The 22,742-nt window shown below is 39.7% G+C and overlaps 2 long non-coding RNA genes across 2 annotated transcripts in view; both read right to left on the bottom strand.

Moving 5' to 3' along the window:
• The window catches only part of LOC127375139 (uncharacterized), a 54,234-nt gene extending 43,674 nt beyond the window's left edge, over positions 1 to 10,560 (bottom strand). The window contains exons 1-3 of the long non-coding RNA XR_007887312.1: positions 10,450 to 10,560; positions 1,729 to 1,773; positions 1,371 to 1,492 (exon numbers count right to left, since the gene is read on the bottom strand). This is a non-coding gene — a long non-coding RNA (uncharacterized LOC127375139). The remainder of the gene's footprint in view (positions 1 to 1,370; positions 1,493 to 1,728; positions 1,774 to 10,449) is intronic.
• A 2,236-nt stretch (positions 10,561 to 12,796) lies between these two features.
• Positions 12,797 to 22,742, bottom strand: part of LOC127375146 (uncharacterized) — a 32,851-nt gene continuing 22,905 nt past the window's right edge. The window contains exons 2-3 of the long non-coding RNA XR_007887313.1: positions 20,048 to 20,123; positions 12,797 to 12,959 (exon numbers count right to left, since the gene is read on the bottom strand). This is a non-coding gene — a long non-coding RNA (uncharacterized LOC127375146). The remainder of the gene's footprint in view (positions 12,960 to 20,047; positions 20,124 to 22,742) is intronic.

The following is a 22,742-nucleotide window of genomic DNA, read 5'->3' as shown; positions in this document are numbered from 1 at the left end:
TTAATTACTGTGTCATGTTGTTGCACTATTTAGGATTACAGCTGTCATCACAATTAGCGCTATTTATTTACAGCCAGCTGCAAACTGCAGTAAATTAGTCATGGACTAACAGAACATTTTTCCAGAAAAGCCAAATTCTAGTCTTTTATTGCACTAGCAAAAGTTTTTTCAGAGGTAGATAACAGAGAAACAGAAAATGTATTTGGCAAAGTATTCAAAGCATCTCCATTTTGTTTTAAAGTTGCTTTTCAAGCAATTTGACAATTTGTATGTAGGGTCAGTAATAATTTAAGAGAAAAGTCTTTAAAATCATAACTAAATGAAAAGGAAGATTTTGTATTTTCTCAGCATACTGTAACCTGAAAAATGACTCATCACACACACACACACACAAAATATATACTACATTTATCAACATTAGCCACATATAAGCTGCACACACGCCACAGCAGCCTGTTCATTCTGTTTAAGCTTAAGTACAGCGGCGTCTTTTTCCCCTGCGGCATTCACACTGCCCGTGTTTTGGGAAAGCTGGAGAAACTCTGGACAGTGTCTCATGTCTGGAGCATGTTCGATGGTCCAAACACACCTTTAGACAAAAAGCGGGCAAAGCTCACAAAGAGGTGGCCAAAAACATAAGCAGAGGAAGACAGACTCCATCCATCATGGCAACTAAACAAACACGAGCAGGGCAGGAGCAGGGCAGGGCACAGAGAGCAGAGATGACCACTGTGTTGTACGGTGTGTATGTTTGATGCACACATCTGCTGGGAGTGTGAATACTATGGCAGGATGACCACCGACTTATACTGTATATGTTTTAATGCATATGTGTTTCTGTGTGTGTGGTCCCTGTATTTGTTGTGAATGTGAATGATAACGTAAGTGTGTGTGTAGGTTAGAAATGTTGGTAATTTTGTGTGTGTGTGTGTGTTTGTGTGTGACAACACAGGTTTCACAAAAATGTGAACTATCATAAAAAGCTAATAAAATATACCATGTACGAAAAATTTGAGAAATGAATTTTTGTGATATGAAAGAGTGGAGGTGACATGACCATAAACAGGCAATTGTTTGACACTGAAATAGTACAGTGGGCACTAAAGTCATTTCCCAGTTAATGCCTATACCTATTTTGACTATGAGAAAATTCATTTTCACCCACAGTTTAACATTTAAACAGTTTCTGTTTAACATTACAAAAACCTGCCACGAATCCAGCAAGAGTCTACACACAAATCTAAATGTATTTATCATCACAAACTGTGATAGTTTAAGCTCTGTGCTCCTCAGATTTCATAAGATTTACATATTCTTTATTTATATTCTGAAGATAAAAAGGTACATTAAGTAAGCTGAGGTAAGCTTACCCCACTCTGCATTCATGGTCAGTCAAAACCAAGGCATCGATGATGACACACACTCTACTATTTGAGTGTTGGAGATGCTGAAGATCTTTGGTTCCCAGCACCCAGCGGTCTACACTGAACGTCTGTTGTCAATAAATAAATCACAGATGAAGTCAGACTCCCGTATTTACACAGTGATTAAAACTCACGAGCCGCGGCACTTAAATGAACCTAAACAAAACAAATGAGTGCAAAGGTTTCCCCACACACGTGTGTACATGCTAGGACAAACGCTGAGCTAATCTTAGAAAACACACATGCACAGGCATTTACAGAGAGCTGAGGAGCATAAACACACATAAAGAACTTAAATACGTACCATAAAATCTCTACTTTCCCCCTTTTCTCATCACTGCAGAACACACTGAAAAAGCAAAAAACGACCAACGTTAGGTGCTCACAAGACGTGTTTGTTTGAACAATCTAAAAAAAATATCACAAAATCATCAATAGGCTAATACATATGCTAAAAGATTTGTGTTTGAAAAGGACAGGCCATCTGGTTTGATATAGGGGTGATGACTTTACTCTGTCAAGTACCCTAAAATCACACACTCATGCTTTTGTTGTTCTTACACACTGTTCTATTTATAATTTTGAAGAAGAAAGAATGATAGGCATTTATCATATTTTTTGCAGTTTCTGCCATCCCTCCAAAAGCCCTTCCCAGGATTTTTGTGCCCCTGGTATCAACCAGACTCTGGCACTCTCTAGCCTTATCAGCTCAAAGCATTAGGAATGTGGGTTTCTTTTCTCCTGCCCCTGAATGCGCACAAGACTCTAGACATGATCCTGTTTTCATGTTATAGCAGTCACAAGCTTTACCATCCATCAAATTTAGATTATTAACTATCATTAGCAACCTGTAGTTTTCCTGATTTATCCTGGAAAAGCTAAATCTCAAGCAGCTGCAGCAGTGGCAGCCTTAAAACTGCGAAACTCAGAAATCATGCAACATGACAGGATACCAGAGAGGGAGTGGATCTGACATTAGTGAGTCCAGCTGTCTCACTGCTGTTGAGGAGACAGTTTGTACTTTTCTCTTCAGTTCTGATTTATGTGAAATTCCAACACCCATGTGTAGGGGTACATTTAAGTTTGGGGAGATGGTAAACTCTTCCCTGACAGCTCTTTTGTATACAAAGCCTTGGTTCGGGGGTTTGATTCCCGCTAGGACGTGCAAATGCACTCACGAGGCTCTTTGGAAGTTTTCAGAAAGAAAAAAAAAATACGTGATCAAATGACACTTCAGATTATTACTTGCAGTAAAGAACTTCTAGAGATCACTAGTAAAATATTGATGCACTGCAGCAAGTTTTATCCAAGACTTTTTCTAGGGTAATCAAACATATTGTTCAAAAATTAAATATTGTTATATTGAAGAACTGCTGCTAAAAGCCTCCATAACATCCAACAAGACTGTTACCTCCTGAGACAGAATTGATGAGAAATGCGCCGACTGGCAGATGGGAATATTGCACAGGACTTCGAATTAACGTCCCTGGGTAAATAACTGACGGCAACACACAACACGCCTCCAAACCACCCAACCCCGGATCCCCCTGACTCAATCTCCGCTCGAAGCCTCATCCAAGAGTACCGTCTCGCTAACTATCAGAGGGAAAATCAAATATTTTGTTTTGAGCTTCACTAATATCAGCGTTTTTTACTCCACCCCTAATGGCATTTTTATTGATCGGCTTCTTAATGGCGGGCCCCATATATTTGACGGCGCTCATTTAAAGTAGAAGTGAGTAATAGCTGTCTGAGGGAAGGCTGTAAAGTGGCGTGTGTGTGTGTGTGTGTGTTTTTATCGTAGTCCGTCATTGGGGGTATGGAAGGAAGGGAATAGATGAAGGAGAAAGAGAGGAAGGAGGAGAAGGGGAAGAGATGGAGTTTTTAATTTACTGAGCAGAGGAGAGCAAAGGGAAGAAGGAGTGGAAGTGCAAACCGAGGCAGAGCAGGAAAAAGGGAGGCTTTAGGAAAGGGGGTGAAAGATACGCAGTAAAAACACATTTTCCATACCTAACAAAATTTGTACTAAAGCATTTCTGCAAACGCAACCGGTTTCACCTACACACACTCATACATCACCTCTACGCTTTCACAAACAAACCTCACAACCCCCTTTCTGTCCCCTCCTTCATCTCTCTCTCTCTCTCGCTCTCTCTTGCTCTCTCCATCCCTCCATCTCTCTCAGGTCATCAGCAAGCGAAACCACAACAAAGGGGGGCCGTTGCCGCGGTGACCTTGGCTGTGACATCATGTGGCGGCAGAAAGAAATGAAGCCATTAGGCCGAGGCAGCGCTTGCCCATAAATCAGACTGTTTCCAATAAGCTGCCTTAATGGTCATCCATCACCCCGCCAGCCAGCGCCCTCCGCACCCAACCGCCTGGGGAACGGCCACAGGGACGTAGGGGAGGGGGGTAATAATGGGGGAGAGAGAGGAGAAACAGCCCGGTTAAATTCTGGGGGATATGGGAGGAGAGAGAGGAAAGAGAGGAGTAGTAGGGATGTGGGACAGACAGGAAGGTGAGAAACCAAGCAGAGATGAGGGAGGGCAGAGATAGTAAGGAGAGAGCGATAAAGGACTGAAGGAGAGATGTGGATATAGGAGAAGGAGAAAGATAGATATGGGGTAAGATGGGTTAATGAGAAGCTGAAGAGGGCAGTTGAAGAAAAGAGAGGGAGAGGAGAGACAAAGAGCAGAGGCGGGAGATTGAAGGTAGAGAGAAGAGGAAAAAGAAGAGCAGTGGGGACAGAAATGAGGAGAGGGGGTAAATTTGAAGAAGGGATAGAAACTGGGGGAGTGACGGGGAGAGACAGAAGCACACCATATGAACTGAGGACAACACAGAGAGGAGGAAAAGAGAGAGACAGTAAAGTGAGAGAAAGTAATGGTGAGGGGTCTGGAGAAAGACAAGGGGAGAGAAAGGCAAATATCAGAAGAACAGAGGGACACAGACAGCTGATAGAGGAAGAGATAAAATAGGACAGCAGAGAAATGCAAGGGAAAACAAGAAGATTAAACTTGATAAGAGAGCAAACAAAATAAAATGAAGGTGGGATTGGAGGGGATAATTCAAGAGGGAAAATCCAATGGAAGACATTCACTGTGTTTTCACCTAAATGTGTTATACAAAATGTGATGTATTAAATTAGATGTCCAGATGCTTCATAGTCCCACAGTGCCAGGATAGGTGTAGAGCATTAACTCCTGCTGTGCACCTAATCATGATAACCACATCATTCACTTAGTGTACTGTCAATAATAATAGATCACCTCTGTGGGTTTTCTTCTGTATCTTTCCAACCCTATGACCAGACAAGAATGTCGACTCTACCACTAAACCACAACAAAGTTTTTAATGTCAAATGCCAACAATTTTCTTGCTTTGTACAATATCAGCATGTATAGTATTGTTAAGGTTAGGGAAAGGGCATGGTTATGGCAAGTACGCAAGTAGTGGCATTATCATTAGGTTCGTGTGAGGCAACTAAGACAACTGTTTAAAACTCCATCAGTCCATCCATGTCCGGAGGTCTGAGTGGGGGTTATGGCAGGGTTAGCCTCAAAATGGCAGGATTCAAACCCAGCAACAAAAAAACAACAACCTCCATACTGTAAAAATTCTTCACCTCAAAATTCATGTTAGAGTGACCGCTATCTTGATCCATGCCAATATACATGCTATCGCTATTCATCCGAATGATGACCTTGGCACATACACTAGAACAACAATCTGGTTGCCATGTTTGAGTAAGAACATTAAAGGGGAACTTGGGAACTCTAGCCATTTCTTCGCTGGTTTTCACTTTTGTTGTCGCATGTTTTCTCAACGAGCTCCACACTGTCATAAAAAAACTCAGTTGCGGCACCCTCCTCCCCCTTTCTACCGCTGCTAATGTGCATTTGTTGCCGGGCAACTTTTTCGTATGTATCAATGTCTACCCAGGTGGGTAATACATTCATCGTCGCTTGTTCTTATAGCCGGCGTGGCTAACCGGTATTTAGGGGGGCGTGTGCATTTATGTGGAATTGCCGTAAAGCAGTTTGGGTTTCTTGCTCGTTCACGCTTCTCACAATACTTCCTATTTCCAACTTAACGGACAGTAGTCCCAAAGTTGCAAGGTTGGTTTTCCGTGTGGGGACGCTAGGGGGAGCGGGGTAAGTCGCCATTTTAACTGGAACAGGCCATTTAACCATCCAAATGATTTCTAAACGGGTTTATTAAGTTGAAATAGTTGCCAAGTTCCCCATCAACCACAAACAGGAAGTAACACTGTCTGGAGGGGGCTTTAAAGAACCAGTGTGTAGGGTTTAGTGTCTGAATCTGCAGATTAAAATCCCCTCGCCTCACCCTCGTTCTGGGCTACTGTAGTAGAGAAGACCTTCTCCCTCTATAGATAAAAACAGTTCATTCTTCAAGTGATGAAAATACAACAATTCTTATTTTCAGGTGATTCTACCCTGATGAAAACACACCTATGAATATTGTATCCATCCATTGGGGTTGGTGTTTCAGCATCATATAGTAGCCTATTAGGTAGCATCTTGGAGCATTAGCTGACCTTAAAGATCCTATATATGAACTTTTTATGTCAAATGATATCAACACTACCTTGCAGAAATTGAATTTATAAATGTTACTCCAGGTCCTATTGTGCTATTATGGCTTTTAGGTGGTGCATTTAAGATTTCATCTTGTTTCTGTTAAATAGTGTAAAATGTGTTTAACACTACCTAAGAAAAAGCATTAAATGATAGTTTGAGTTTTTCCACTTTTCTTGTCATTTTGTTTCTGTCATGCTTGAATTATTTTTGCAACTTGAATCCTTGAATTTTTTACTCATGTTACTACATATTCCATTCATTAAGATATTTATTTGTTCCAGCCAGGCTGAAAACATTTGATAAATTGCAACATTTAAAAAGTTAGCTCATATTCACTTGACAATCAAATGGAAAATTACAGCAGTGTAGACAAAATACATGTATAAAAACCCTCAGAGAGAACAGAAGTATATCACTTGAAAACATCCTTGTGCTGTGGAAACATCCACAGGTGCCAAACCCCAAACCCCTGGTAGCTAACCATGGCTGCGGGAATTACTCCACACACTCCCAGTAGTAATGTCATCAGGAACCTGGTGTAACCAGCCCCGTTTGTAGCCCACACCACACCGGCCTCATGCTGAAAGGTTCAGTGTAAGTTATGACGCCTGTAGTCTGCAATTGTGGTTCAGCATCCTTACATTCATTCACTGGTTTGTTGGTTTGTTTTCCTTCCTTTCTTTTGCTATCTTTGCTCAAGGTTTATTCTTGATCCTGGCCTTATTCTCTAAATATTTTCAGTCACTCTTGTTCTCTCTTCACTTCATATCTTATCATTTAATTCCCTTCCTCCACTGCTCTCTTCACTCCCTCTCTGCGATGTGTGTGTGTGTGTGTGTGTGTGTGTGTGTGTGTGTGTTTGACCATATTCTCAAGGAAAACGAGAACCAATTTTGGCCAAAATCAACTCACCCAGAAGTCACTTTACAACCTGTGCTCTTATGAGCCCTGTAAATGCAAGCTGAAAAATGATGTGTGTGGTGCAGCTCTCCTCTTAGGTTTCCCCAAGTACAGCGGCCAAATTGTTTTCGCTAGGCTCTACGAGAGGCATTATCCATCATTTTGAATGAGCTCTATAATTGGGATTATAGGAGCAAAAGTGCAAAAATTTACTTTGAGAGTGATAGCATTACAAGTGGGCCTTTCAGATGAAATAAGAGGGTGAGTGTGTACTGTATGCCAGTGTTTTGGCACATGTTTGGTTAACACTGTGTAGCTCTCTGTGTGTATATGTACACTTTGTACACCATGTCTTTGTATATACATGTATCAATGTGTATGTGTGTGAAAATATATGAATTTATGTCTGTATGTCTTGTATTGTGCAAGCATTAACAAGCCCTCTGGATGTTGTGTCAGCACACACTGTGTATATGCCAAAAATAAGTTTGTATATGTGTATTTCTAACATATAGCTGCCTCTACTAAGTGTGTTACTAAAGGTTTAATACTCAGGTTTATTTTGGGTGATTCTTCTCTTCCATCATGGTACCCACAACTTTGAGAGTATTATCATGCTTAAATCACGGCCAGCTGCAAACAGCTGTGTGTATTCAGATTACATTTTTAGTTGCTAATTTAATTTAATTATTTTTGCCATCATAATGCTAAATTGGAGTCATGGTGAGAGTGGGAAAACCAAGAAAACCATCATCATTATTCCAATTTACACAGAGTCACCACCACTGCTAGCATTGTGCTCAACTCAGTTCATTTTATCATGTTGCATATTTGTAGGGCTCTTTAAAGATCTTTAAGTGTAACCACATAAAAACTAAGAGTTTATAGATCTTCTGTACTTAGCTATATTGATAGCATTAACATTGGATATTTGTATTTTAAATTCCCAATACGGAATACTGGAATTACAACTAGGGGCTGACGTGAACACTCAGCTGCTCGTAATTAGTGTTTGCGTGATATAACAAGAACACAGCAAGTAGTTCCATGTAATTAGACTTACTGCTGCTTGTGTAATTGAACAACATATTGGAAAATACCAAACAGCTGACAGCAGGGAAATGTTTCACAAGTACAGAATGCTTAAAGTCACGGTTTTAAAATTGCTGACCAAATTTTAAATCGAAACGTCATTGCACAAAGGACAAACATCTTCATCACAGGCATCCAGTTATACTCTCCATTACAGGACATTAATGGCCACCAGCCAGTCAGTCTGTGTAGCAAATTCTCAGTGGCCAAGGAATAAGTAAATTCCATCTCTCTATGTATTTTTTGTCTGCAAATGTATGCAGGCTAGGTGTGTCTGAAACCTGTTTGTATGTGTCTGTGTGTGTTGTTGTTGCTTTTTTTTCACTGTGAGTGCTCTGCTGTGGAGTGTGTGTGCAGAGCAGCCAGGCAGGCAAACACCAGCCCAGCGGGTACTATTTTATTCATGGCGGGTAATCCCTGCTCTACACCTCCTTAATCTGCTGCCATGGAGTGTTTGCCCAGAGTTCAGCCCCACTCCACCTCCTCTGATTCCCTGTTAGTCTCTCAGGCTGTATAGTCCAATTCTCATTTCTCCCCTCCAGTGTGACAGAGATCTGATGGTTTCCTAGTGTAGCTTCATGTTTTTAGTTTTTAACAGGTTGTATGAAGTTAAAAATGACCTGCTGCATATAAAACATTGCTGTCCTTTGGTCAAAATTCCTAGTTGGGGCAAACTTTATGTGCTCAGAAAGATTTAGTAATACAAATCATTTCTAAAGAAAAGCCTTCAAAATGTCATTAAGGTCTATAGTGTGGAGATAGACCTGCACTTTGAGTGCAGATGTTGCAACGCTACTACTGGCCAGTGTGTCTTTGGAGGATGAGATTGTTATTATTAGAGGATTATGTGTCGATTAGTTTTCCTGATAAATTAATTAAACAGTTTAGTGTATACATTTTCAGAAAATGCTTAAAAGCGCTCAATTTGCAATGATGTGAAACAGAAATGCAGCTAATCCTCAAATTTGTAAAGCTGGTACCAATATAAAATCTTAAAGTCTTTGTCAAATAATTTTCTGTTGATCCACCAATTAATGAGTCATTTCATCACTAGTTATTAGTCAGCACTGGCATGAATAATGACGAGTTACAAGAATGAAAGGAAAGAAAAAAGCCAGCATGATGCCTGAATTCAGTCAAAACTGGAAGGAAGAAAACTTCACTGAAATGTGTTCAAAATAAGCAAAGAACAAAAACAGATGTCATGTCTTTACTTAATCTACACACACATGTCCTTTCAACATTTGTGTCAGTTTATATTAATATTGGATGTGGCTTCCATGCTAAAATACATTTGAACAGTGATCCAAAACTATCAGATGTGGAGAGCACCTTAGAAAAGAGCACTAAGTCTTGAGGCCTGCACTGTTGACTTTTATTCTCCTCTCTTTCTCTCAACCACACTTTTTCCTTTCTCTCATCTCTCTAGGCACCAGTCTTCAGTTATTATCCCCCTCACGCTCTCTCTCTCACACACACACACACACACACACACACACACACACACACACAAACTTGGGACCTCGGTGGCCCTTCTCAGCTGGTACAGAGCCCCATATGGTCTAACTCCTGTTGTTATTGTTGTTGTTTGGCTCCCTGGCTCATTTGACGTGTGGACCCATGACAGTGTCCAGGACCCCTTCCAAGTTCTGCCTGGTGCCCCTTTGTGTGTGGGTGTGTGTGCACATATATGTGTGTATATCAGTGAGCTTGTTTCCCTGTGTGATACAGTACAATTATATGATATGGGATCTATTGCATGTTGTTGTGTTTGTGTTAGCATATGTATTTGTGTATTTTTTAGGATTTTAACATGTGCGTGTGTGTTTCTGTATGTCAGGGGTGAGTTTTACCATCAGTAGTAAATGTAGTTATTTCTGTGTGTGTGAGTGAACTTCTACCTTTCTGAGGACCTTGTGCCACCACTAGACCTTCAGGACATTTTTGGAAAGTGAACCTATTTCGGTCCTCACCTCTTCAAAGGGCTGCTTGAGGGTTAAGACTTGGCTTTAGGGTTAAGGTTGGAATTAGGTTAAGGTTAGGGTTAGGACTGGTAAATGCAATACATCAGCAAGGGTTCTCACTACTGTGTCTATGTGAGAATTCAGCTCTTACAAAAAGTATTCACACAGTCCGATTTGGACCAGAAGCCACCCACGATGCCACCCCTCCCTCTCTCTCTCTCACTCTCTCTCTCTCACACACATACAGTACATTGTAATGAAAGCTATATTTTAAATAATCAGTATTTTCCCATTTATTTTATCAGGAACCAATTTCACATTCACTCTAATATCCTCCAAAACACTGAATAATGTTTTGGCACATGTATAAACACTGTATGTTACACTCAATAGCCAGGATACAATTAATGCCAAACCACACACACAATGTGATTTTAGTGAAGGCATGCAAAATCTTATCTTACTTACCTTTGTTGTCGGCACGCTTAGGTTCAGTTTCCACAGTAATATCCAGAAAATGTTCTTTATGAAGCACAAATTGACATGAGTAGGCTAAAAGGTGTCACCAAAATATGACCTTACAAATAATTTGTGCTACTGTTTGGAATTCTCCTGCATGTAAACACAAGGAGGGTGGGTCTGTACTGTGTTACATGTGATTTTTGGCCATCTGTCCACTAAGCATGCCGCCCACATTGCCTCTCCACATTCTGATGAGCTACAAGGACACATTATCTCCACTTAGCCCTTCGCCACTTGGCAACTGCAAGAACCATAACAACCAGTCTTTATAAAAACCCACTTTAAGCCACAGCTCTTATTGCTTTTGGAACATGAGGCAACACACTCAGGGCTTTCCAGACCTTCCTCTCTTTCTGGTTATGCCGGACTGAGCCCTTTCCAAGACCTCCTCCTCTAAAAGTCTTTGGTTTTCATCGCTGTAGAAATGTATTCAGGGAGACATTTATCAGCGAACTGACTGCCACTGGAGACCGCATTGGCGGCCATTTTACAGGCCTGGTCAGGGAAAACAGGAAAAGGGAACTTCACTGTGAGAGAATGACATTTACATGTATATTTACATTTAGTCACAGCTGTTGTCGAATGGAAGCAACCCCAAGCAACTGAGCGGGAAGACTAGAAAGGTCACAGCCTGATGTATACATTAATGCTTTATTAGCTTAGCTTTAGTGTTAGCAGTATCTACAGTCAGGCATGTTCTAGCTTCTACCATTAGTTTTGGAAATTAAAACAAATTAAATATATTTATTAACATATCATACAAGATATTAGTCCATTTGAAGAGTGTTTGGGAAGCAATAATTTAAGAGACACGTTTAGTAAGCTGCTGAATAATTTTATGAATTTTGGTAGAAAATGTATTCCTAGAGTCGGGGTGAAAAAATTTGTTGAAGAAAAAAATCTAACTTTATTGTCTGGACACACTGACCTAAAATTTCAAGACTCAAGGTGTTTATCTTCTCTTTAACATGCTGCACAAATGAGAGATTGTTGTACTTTTATGCTGCTTTGTATTGGTGCCAGTTTTTCTCATTTTGTTGCTTCTCCCCTCATAATAAATTACATCTACTTTGTGACAAATGCAAACATTCAGCGGCAACCTCAAAAGACTAAAAGCACATTTCATCGTCTTTTTTCAACGTACAAGTGATACAAACTGACTGTTGAGCGAAATGAATGCAAAATGCCTGCTGTGTTTAAGTCTGAGATGCTCATTTTGCTCATTTAATGTGTTAGATTACATAATTACTTCTTTCCTACAAAGAACTGCAGCTGTGATAGTTCCCTGTTAATTACATTAGCTAACACGTTTTTCTACATTTAAATAATTCTCCCAAATAACATATCTTATCTCCAGAGATGCACATGGCAATGATTCAATTACAGAGTACAGATGAGGAATTTAAAAAAAAACAGCGGTAGATAATGCAGTTGGCAAACACTTCTGCTTCACCTTTTATATTTGAAATCTCTACACACCAGTTTTCTATTTATTTATTTTTCTCATTGAACATCATTGTCTCTGGTCACTGGAGGCTGAAGATACAGTTTTATTCAGTGTAATCCTGAGCCTTTAATGTTGATGCCTGCACACAGCTTCCAACAACAGACACTGTCAATATCTGTGCAGAAAAACTCCTGACAAAATGATAAATGACACACACACAACAGCCCCTGCACATAAATACTGTACACAAAAACACACATCGGCTTTTACACCTACACACATATGCATATAAAAAACACCTCCACAAGCTTCCCTTCAAAATTACATTGGTTGAGTGCAGGCGCTGGCCTTAGAAACCACAGCCACCACCCCCTCACCTCCAAACTCCCCTTCATGTCCCTCTCAGGAGCCAAAATGGCGTCCATAAATCAAGGAGCTAGATGTAATCTGCAGTGTCCAGAATGCAAGGGGCGAGGCTGCCGAGCATAATGCGACTGGTTCTCCATTGTCATTCAGGCGCAGGCAGCAGCACAGAGAGCCTTGCCTGCACCTGATAAGGGTCCACTCAAAGTGAGCCATAAATCACAGACCGTGCCAACGGTTACTCCGCTGATTTCACACACTGAAGCAGAGCCGGAGTGTGTGAGAGGTAGAGAGAGGGGAGGAATAAAACACAAAGAGTATGGAGAAAGTGGTTTAGAATATGAGTGGTAGATGGCCAGAGATGAGGATGAAAATGTGAGCATAAAGAAGAAAGAGAACACTTTAGAGAGGAAGAGGAGAAGAAAAAGCCAAGAATGAGAGATGGTGTGGGAAGGAGGGAATATGAGGGAAAAGAGGAAAGAAGGGAGGGAATGATAGATCTGCAATTTACTCCCCTATCTCATCTGGCAAGAAGTTTCTCCACACAAAAGGCCTGACCTTCAGGAAATAAACACCTCGCTCTCCCAGAGAGCTCTGCTGATGTCTGCGCTGCATGTCAATTCCATCAGCGGGTCTCAGGACAGAGCTAAAAGGAATACACAGAGTTTTGGAAAATAAACTATTTTACCCAAAATAGTCCATGAAAAACAACAACAACAATTTGATGGTTTTAGTGTGTTACCGCATACTTCTTGTAAAATGTTTTGGTTGTTTAGATCAGGCAGTAATTTGGTTTTGTGATTTGTCAGGTTATGTAAAATATGGTCAATGTTGTCATACCGATGATATGATGAAATTCTGTTGCACAGTGATTTCTGTTCAAACCGCTAATGGTTAGGGTTCATTGGTGGTCATGGTTAAAAAAAACAACAACGTTGAATGTCGGTAGGAAACGGGAGGTGAACAACATTCTCCCTGTCACAATTCCTATAGCCATTAGAAGGCTTTGTCACTGTAAGCCTATGTTGTTATTGGCTGTTTGCTGGAACACTCGTTTTTTTTCTAGTAAAAGAGAAGTTGTATTGATACTATACAAAGCTAATATACATATACACTACCATATGTGGTCTGCCATGAATATTTAATAATATATATAATAAATATATATCATAGACTGTGCTTTATACCATTCTATAAAAAGAGCCCTAATGAAGACGCTGTGCGACATTGAGTGAGTTGAATAAAGTGCTGATTTTACCAGTAAATCCTTTGCTAAGCAGTTTTACACATTTGGTTTTCCTGTCAACTCGACTAATGAAGTAGCAATACATAAATAGTCTATAAAATGCCACAACATTGCTTTTTTTCACATATTTTGCGAGAAAAAAAAAATGCAAAAGACTTTTGCACAGCAGGGTAAAAACGGATGTTACCAATGATACAAATTAAGGTTATGTTCCATTTTGTGTAGCAGAGCCTCTTCAGTGAGCCAGCATGCATGATAGCAGCACCCTGACTGTGTTTAATGTAAATGGAATGGAACCTTAATTAGTATCACTGGTGACAGCTGTGTTTACCCTACTATTTCATGTAAAAATGGCTGCTGTGAAAAGGTCTATTGTTTAACTAATGACATGTTTTAAATATTGACATTGGTTATTCCCTGCTTTTGAGTAAAAAATAAATAAATTACTGTTGAATAGATGTGGGCTTTCAAAATGGCTTATATAACCAATTTTATTAGATTAAATTTGATAAGGGAGCTCTATCCCATCATAATCAAGATGCTGAATCCTTAATGAAATCATCCAATCAGTCAATTGAATTCCTCAGTTCTAAGTATATTTTATTTTATATATTTTTATCACTCAATCAAAAACATTGAGGTCATTCTGTAGTCAAAACTAAATGTCAAAGTGAACATCCTGATGGCCACATGAGCAAGCTTAAAAATCCACCTTTCTCGAACATAAAATCTACCTTCCAAACTAAAATCCTGGAACCAAGTCTGAGAAATTCATTCAGCTGAGAGTGATCTCTCCTCGAGCCCTTCCATCTGAACAAGAGATTTCATTCTTTGTGTCTCATCCTAATCACACTACCCCCATCGCTCCACCTCGACTGGCAGCTCTCACTCTCACTAGCCTCTATTCAATCATCCCCTTATACCTTATTCATATGCTAAACCCCTATAGCAGAGCCCCTTTGGCCAAGCGCACTGTGAGATAGATGTTAACATGTGTAATCCCCCATTAACGCATACGAGACAACATATCGTCGGCGGACGCCCACTCTCCCCGTGGGATTAGCCCTCTCAGAGTGGAGGGGTTGATGGGTAATGGTTCAGAGAAGCTCCTCTCAGTTTCAAAAGGCACCCTCCCTCCCGCCTGCCCTCCACCCCTGGAGTTTGAGTTGAGATCACTGAGGGTAAGTGTGTTTGCCTGAAGGATTTAACTGATTGTGAAGAGTGATGGTATTTCTAAGACTATTCATTTCTATCTAAAGCCCTACAGGAGCGGTTTTGATTTATTACAACAAAAACAGACAAATAAATGCTGCAGATTAAAGAAAGCAGTTGACGTAGCAGTTAGCTTTGCATGTAGGAAATGTGACTCTTGTGCTGGTAAAGCTACACTGTGTATTTGTATGTGAAACATCTGTATTACATGTGTCTCATCTACTTGCAGTTTAACTGCCCTATATAATTATGTGAAAAGAGTTTACAACCTTGTAGCACAAAATGATTATATCTTCACAGGGCCGATATGGTTACTGATTAATAACAGTGATCAGTGGGGAAATGACCAGATTCCCCAACTACTTTCCCACTATGTAGTCTATTTTTAAAGCAAAGCTGTAATACATGTATCTTTTAAGCCAAACTTTTTTAATAACATGATGTTTAAAGGTGGTACCATCAGCTCCATATGCATGGGATGTCTTCTTAAACTGATACCATGGTAATGAGAAGTTTGCTGTAAAACAAACTAAAGACATTTTTATGTAATGCCACTGTGAAAGAAGTAATTATCTTAAACTACTGGAGTCTGATACAACAGGCCTATAATAAATCCTACCTTCATGAAGGTTAATTAATGTCAGTGTTGTCAAAACTGTTTTAGAGTACTGATACTTAAAGGCAACACACACCAGCAGCATGTGACACTGACTATGTAGAAGCCTGCAGACTGCCAGCGTAAAGATGTGGGAGAGATACACCACTGCCCTATTTCCTGGCATCAAGGCTCTAGAAAGTGTTTTAGCTGTCAGACCCCAACCCTGCCTTAACCATATAAGGTTATTTACCATATTCACAGTCTTTCTCTAACATAACTGTTGTTGCCACACACAGATATCGCAGAAAGCGAGATCCTTAAAAACTATTGCAATGGACATAATCAAGTTTATTTTATTTTATTTATAAATTTTTCTTGTTTGGCTTTGATTGCCTTTAATTGATAATGACAGCTGAAGAGTGACAGGAAAGGGAGGGAGAGAGAGAGAGAGAGGGGATGACACAGATCAAAGGGATAGAAACTCAGACTCAGCGTTGGTACATGGGGCGCCAGCTCTACCAGGTGAGCTATCCGGGCTGCAACTTTTCGCAGAATTGTTCAATATTGACTTTCTTGTCAAGTGGTAGGGATCCTAAAAAAAAAGGAATTTTATCACTTTCCCTTTCAGGATTGGCACATCCAGGCTACACTGAATACCTGCAGTCTGTATGGCATGTCTGTGTGTCCTATGGGTATCAAATCTGTATATTTTATATTGTTATTATTTTATTATTGTGAGGCAATGAGGCAAATATAATTTTTTTTCATGATGACTACACCTGTTACATCTATGAAAACCAGTGATGGGAATAACGGCGTTATAAATAACGGCGTTATAAATAACGGCGTTACTAACGGCGTTACTTTTTTCAGTAACGAGTAATCTAATTGATTACTCTTCCCATCTTAATAACACCGTTACCGTTACTGCCAAAAATACTATATACTATAATTGAAGCTGTTTTTTTCATCAGACCAACTAGATCTCTGAGCCAGATCTCTGAGCCGAGAGGCAAAGACTTTTTTTTACTGTTCTTCCTTGGTTAGTGGGCAGTGCACGAGACAAGCGCATAAATGCTGACGATTGGCTGAGGTTGAGTAAAATTTCATGGTAAGCCAATCAGAGGTAGAGTTGGGCAGGTGTTCGAAAGCACGCATAGTCGGACACACAACGAACAACACAAGTGAGTCAGTCAACGAGAGACAGGTATGGCGAGTTGTGTTGCATCTTATTACATTTGCACTAAAAAGAGTGTATATATTTTTTCTATACATTTTTGGTACATTGCTTAAAGAGCATAATTCAATTTAGATTTATTTGTTGGCTGGCTGCAGCCTCTTGAAGTGAGATTGTCAATGGCCAGAGAAAGAGATTTATTTTTATGGAGATGTATTTTTTTATTTCTTATGTATTACCTGTTTATATTTGGATTCCTTAGTTTTGCTATACATTGTACTTTTCAGTTAGATTGAAAGCACCTCATATTGTTACACTGTTCTACTTTTTCAAGGAAGAAAATACTTGAAGTACAGTATATCTACGAATTGTCTGAAGTTTTTTTTTGTTTTATTTGCACTACAAAGAGTGTATATATTTGTTATTTATTTTTGGTATAGTGCTGAACAAGCATAATTTAATTTTGCCCAGTTGTGGCCTGTTGAGGGGCAATAAATATCAAAAGTTCCAAAACATCCATTGTGTTATTTGTATCGATCCACTATATAAACATAATATCTACATCCATGGCATTTGATTGGAGGCTAGTCTCACTTTGTCCGACAGCAACATTAAAATAGTTTAGACTTGTGTACATTGTTTCTGTTAATAATGTATTGTATTAAGTGTCCATTTCATTATAATATTCAGATTTATCATAAATAATTGAACATGCACATGTATTTTAAGTTCCGTTAAAGAGGGGTGGAGGTGGGGGTTATAATTTGTAACTGAGTAACTAATTTAGTTACTTTTTGGAAGAAGTAACTAGTAACTGTAACTAATTACTTTTTAAAAGTAACTTGCCCAACACTGATGAAAACTAATTGGGATCATGATAAACTACTCTCTACACAAGTAGAATAACAACATAAGTAACTTACTCGATTTAACTGCATTAAAAGAGCAAACTTTAATGACCTAGTACACTCTCTTTTATAATGAGTTGGGATGAAGTTACTGTACATGACATCACCAAAGTAGTGGTGTCCAAAAACCTGTTAATTGCAGTTGCCCTGTCGTTACAAGCCAAGTTCTTCACACATGAAAGACTGCACATCCTCTACTCTCAGGAGGAGTGCAGCTCAAACAGCAGTTACATCATGTCTGTGGAGTGAGACGCTGTTTCAGGTTGGCCTGTTTGTGAATGGGACCTGTAAGCACACCTCATTGGGTTTCACATTATGTACCCTAATCCAGCCAGAGACTATCAAAGGAAACATTAGATGGAAGACCTTGAAAAGTTTTGCGACATTGTAGTGTGCTGCTCCTCTTGGACTAGCTTCAAAGTGCAGGCCTGTTTCTGAGAGGAGGTGCTGATTTTCTGGCTGCTGGGTCACTTTTGTCCTGCCAACAGTAACTGGATTATCTGGAAAACTTCTCATGCTGCAGGAAGTTTTTATAATATCTGTTTGATTTCCGTAAATTAATTGGAAAGTGTTGGATTTTAATATTTTTATATATTGGATATATTTCTTAATGGCATGTAAAACACATTGGAGAGATGTTGTGACTGAATGTGCAGCAGACTAACAAAATGATATGGTGAAGTAAAAAACAAGGGTAAGTTCGTGATGACAATATTAACTTAACATTGGAGAATATAGTTTTGGTTTGGCTGAGTTCAGTTGAGAAAGTATCCATTAAAATCATGCAATAACACTAAAAGAAAAGTGCTTGAAAACCCAGAGGTTTTGTGGTGGGACCGCCTCTAAATGCTCCCAAATCCATTCAGAATGACATCAACAAAAATATGAAAGTCTGAGGGTGTTACTACCTCAAACTGTAAAATTCCTTTCTTCCCTCCCTTTATCCTTCCCTTACTCTCTCTGGAAATGTGAAATTAGCTGAAACATGAGGACAATTACAAGAAGGCCTAGCATAAAGACTGGGGGACTGGGAAAATAAACTGATCACAGACCCCTGAACAAATCTGGTTTACTTTACAAAGCCTCCTCTGAACTCCTGCCAACGTTTCCCTCGTCTAGATAATTTCTCCCTGAGCAGTTTCATGTTTACACCTTGAAAATCGCTGGATGATCAAGAGGGAAAAGACTCCGACGCATTCCCTTCCTTTGTTCTGCCAGAGGACGCTCGGCTGAGCATCACACCTCAAAAGTAACATTAGAAATATCTAATTGGGTAAAAATATGCAGGTCATCCTTTTGAAGTTTTTTTTCCCCCTCTTTGTGGTTTTTGCTCTCCCTCCCATTTACAGTAAATCTGTGGGAAAAAACACCCAGTAAGCTATCTTCTTCAGTGTCTCTTATTTAAGACCGGGTCCAGTTTTTTTTTTTTTTTTTCAGCAGCTAAGACCGTTGAGGCGTTTTATAGCTTTTCTCATTACTGCATTTTCCAAACAGTGTGCGAGGGGCAGTGGTGCATGGTTGAATTATTCAGGGGTACTGGGGATAATGGCACAGGGCTGATATGTTATACTGCACTGCTGTAAGGGGTCCTGCGAGGGACGTCAGCGGACTGCCATGTCAGAGTGTAAACCGGCTTTTATAACATACTGAGAGATGGAAAAGAAACAATAAAGAGCTCCAGATGAAAGCTTTATTTAGTAAAACAGAAGCCAGAGAAAGCAACTCGGGTCTCTTAATCTGTACAGTCGAGTTCTCACTAAAGACACAGTCTGCCTTGTGACTGATTTTACAAAGCAATAGATGAAATATTTTGTTTAACTAAGCACTGGATAACACAGATGAAAGAAAGTAACACCTGAATACAAGTTTAATATGTTATATATTGTAATGAGTATAAATCTTATATATTTATATGACTGTTAAAGGTTTATATGGCAGATCAAGAAGTTTGAAGGCTAATATCATTCCTGCTAATTTTGCCCAATTCGTCAAACACTTTTAGAGCACAATATTTCAATCATCACTGGTCCAACTGGCATAAATTTGGCATGATTATTCAGGGTAATTCTCGATATTTTTGGTGACCACCTGTCCTTTTGTTTAGCACCATGATTAAACCAGAACTTGCGTACAAAAAGACAAATATGAAAATGCAATTGGGAAATTGCTATGAAATTCAGTGAGCACATTCATGCTCCCAAACAGACAAACATTTTGAAAACTACATGAGTTTTCTTGCTCCTTTCTCAGGCCAAACTGTCACCTTTACACACAAGATATCTCATAACATAATTGTCAGATTTGCTATTCATGCTCCAAAGGCAGTCCTAACACCTATGCATTATGTTCATATGCAAAAACAAACGCTTAAAGGTCAAAATGTTGTTTTTGGCTTGTCCCACAAGCTAGGTAATGGAACATGAATAGCCCGCAGACACACGGTGCTATGAGGTGTGTGAGCTGAGGTGGCAGCATATGGCTTTAGTGCATGACAGTCATGCACAAAACCTACAGTGTACACCATATGTGAGTGTATTTTGTATGCTCAGTGTATACAGCCTCAGAGCTTAATGGCTGTAACAATTATACATACCTCATCTGATCCTGAATCACAGAAGACTTGGTTTCACTCCAGCATGATTCAATCAGCTGCAGCGTGTCTGCCGTCTCTGAAAAGATAAATTATGCTATTACCGCTCTGAACTGGAGCACTGTGCGCTTAGAAAACAGTAAAGCTACATTGGACTTTAAAGAAAATGTCACTAATTACCCACTTTTTGTTTAGGATAATATTGTTAAGTCATTCATCATTGCAAAGGGTGCCACTGCAGCTGAGGAATTATGGAGAGCCAGGTTTTTTTTTTTTGCCTCATGGCACTATATATCCAGGATATTTTGTCCTCTTTTAAATTCCTTACACTGAGGTTGTATTCTACAATGAGATGTGCACCATCTGCAAGATTCAACAGCTACACTGACAAAATGCGATAATAGGAAATCTAATCCACCATATAATATTATTGCATGTATTGAGCGTTTTGACCTGCATTTACTTTCAACATAGTAACATTTTATGGGCAGCTGTTCAATCACTCATTCCTTTAAAAGAAGGTACAATATAAATTCCATATAACATGTTATTTTGACATGGGTGTATGGGGTTACAAACTATTACAACTCAACAGTGCACCCCCACTGAACTCATTCATAAATACTTCAAATCACTTTACATAGCTGTAAAACCTGTATTGCAACATTTCACTTCCCCTCAGTGGCTATGGAAATCTCCCCCGACCGGGTCTATTTTTTTTCACACCCCTACTCATTTCATTTTGATGCTAGCATGTGATGGAGGCACAGCATGGCAGCGTTCACATTTCCAATAAGGTTGGCACAATGTGGCTCTGGACTATTAATATCCAACAATGCCATGGCCACAGTGGTGGCATCTGTCTTCCTAAGCCTCCCCATTTCCTCCACCTCTCCCCACACCGCCGCCTGTCTCATCCTCCTCACCTCTTCTCATCCCCCACCCCTTCCCTCTCCTCTCCCTTCCTCCTTCTTCATCTCGCTCAGATGGGCTGTGCAGTCTTGCAGTACGACACACAGTTCGGTGTAAGGCAGTTGAACTGTTGCCAGCAGCCACATGCTGCTCCGGCTATTTCCATCACTGAAGAGTAAATGAACAGAAATTGCAGAATATGCGTCAACTTCCTTCAAAATCGGGGCAGCTGGGAATCTTAAAATTTCTCTAAAATCTTCAACAGAAGGAGCAAGGCCAAAATGTCAACTGTCACAAATGAATATTCATGTCAGCTAAATATATTAATTTCTGTCTTCCAAATCTGCAAGATACTTTAATACTTAATTTTATATCAGCTTTAGATGGGAGCAAATTGGACATCTATTTATGTGGGAATGTTGCAGATTATAACTGTAATATGAGTCTGGAATACATTGGCTTTCACATCAAACAAATATTCCTTTACAAAGGCCATCAACACCAGTGTTTTATGTTCAAGCCAGCACTTCATACTAATGCTATCTTAGGACTCAGTTTGCATTTATTATGAGAAACATTTTGGACAACTGTCCGGCTGCTCATGGCGCTCGCATTTCATTAGTTTCACTTGTGCTTTAATTGATCTTTATTTCCCTTGATTATGATCATAATTAAACACCAGAAAGCTGTTCAAGCTACCAGCCATCTGCCAGGTTGGATGATGGGCACCATCAGCGTGGGTATATGGGTACAAGGCCACCATGGTGCACTCTGCCGAGACCTGTGCCTGAAAATGCCCCCTTGAATGTGTAATCATAAGGTCATCTGCATTTCTACTGTTTATGTTTACAGCAATGCACTATATTTTTGTGCAGAGGATCATTGGTTATCCCCTATAAAGTTTTTTAGAGAATTTGAATATGTTTATTTCAGTGTGGCATTTCTGCTTTAATTAAGAGTTCAGGGAATGAGAGATGAAAGTAGAGTGCATTGTAATGAGACAGAGACAGATTTGTCATGTGTTCACCTCTCACCTTTGTCAAAAATACAGGTAAGTGCTCCATGTGATTGCTGCTGTAAGTGCAGTATCGCTTATCACACAACACATTTTTTATGATGTCAACCAACATCTTCACCAGAACTCCCTTCTTAATGCTCCTAAGTGCCTGTCTGCTGATTACTCTGGTTATGTTTAAAGGCCGTGCAACATGGAGTAAGCATATCTATCTAGAAAACCCGAAGAAGACATTTCTGGGCAGAATTAGCACCATCAACTCTTGACCTCTTTAATTGAATAAGTTAAGGTAGTCGGATCCCAAGGTTAGGTGAGCCTAATTTTGAGAATGGGGCCGCACTGCCAACATATGGCTTGGATAGAGTCAATTATACCCCCTGAAAGCATAAACAACCTATCCTGGCTGATAACTTTGCAGGATTTCTCTGCAATGTAGATGAATATGGAAAGCATCTGATAAGAGCATGTGATAAAATGAGGTCATGTGACCTACACTAACAGGATGTAAAACTGCCTCACCAATTTAAACTCCTTGCTGCAGCCATCCTGATGAAAAAGGTTGCGGATCAAAGATATCAATAGTCATCCAGTCAAAAGGCCATATCCTCATGATGAAAAAAGATGCCATTAAAAACATCTACTTTACATTTTGATTTTCTTCGGATTATGTCCTCGCATTAGATTTATACTCATTCCAATATTTATTGTCCGAGCTCCACGCAGCTCAAATCGAGTTATGAACTTAATCAATCTGTGCTCTCCTGCATTGAC

Source organism: Dicentrarchus labrax, unplaced genomic scaffold (assembly GCF_905237075.1).
Source record: "Dicentrarchus labrax unplaced genomic scaffold, dlabrax2021, whole genome shotgun sequence".
In the NCBI taxonomy this organism is placed as follows: Eukaryota; Metazoa; Chordata; class Actinopteri; family Moronidae; genus Dicentrarchus; species Dicentrarchus labrax.
Note: the sequence above shows the minus strand (reverse complement) of the source record. Positions and strands in the feature narration are given on the sequence as shown.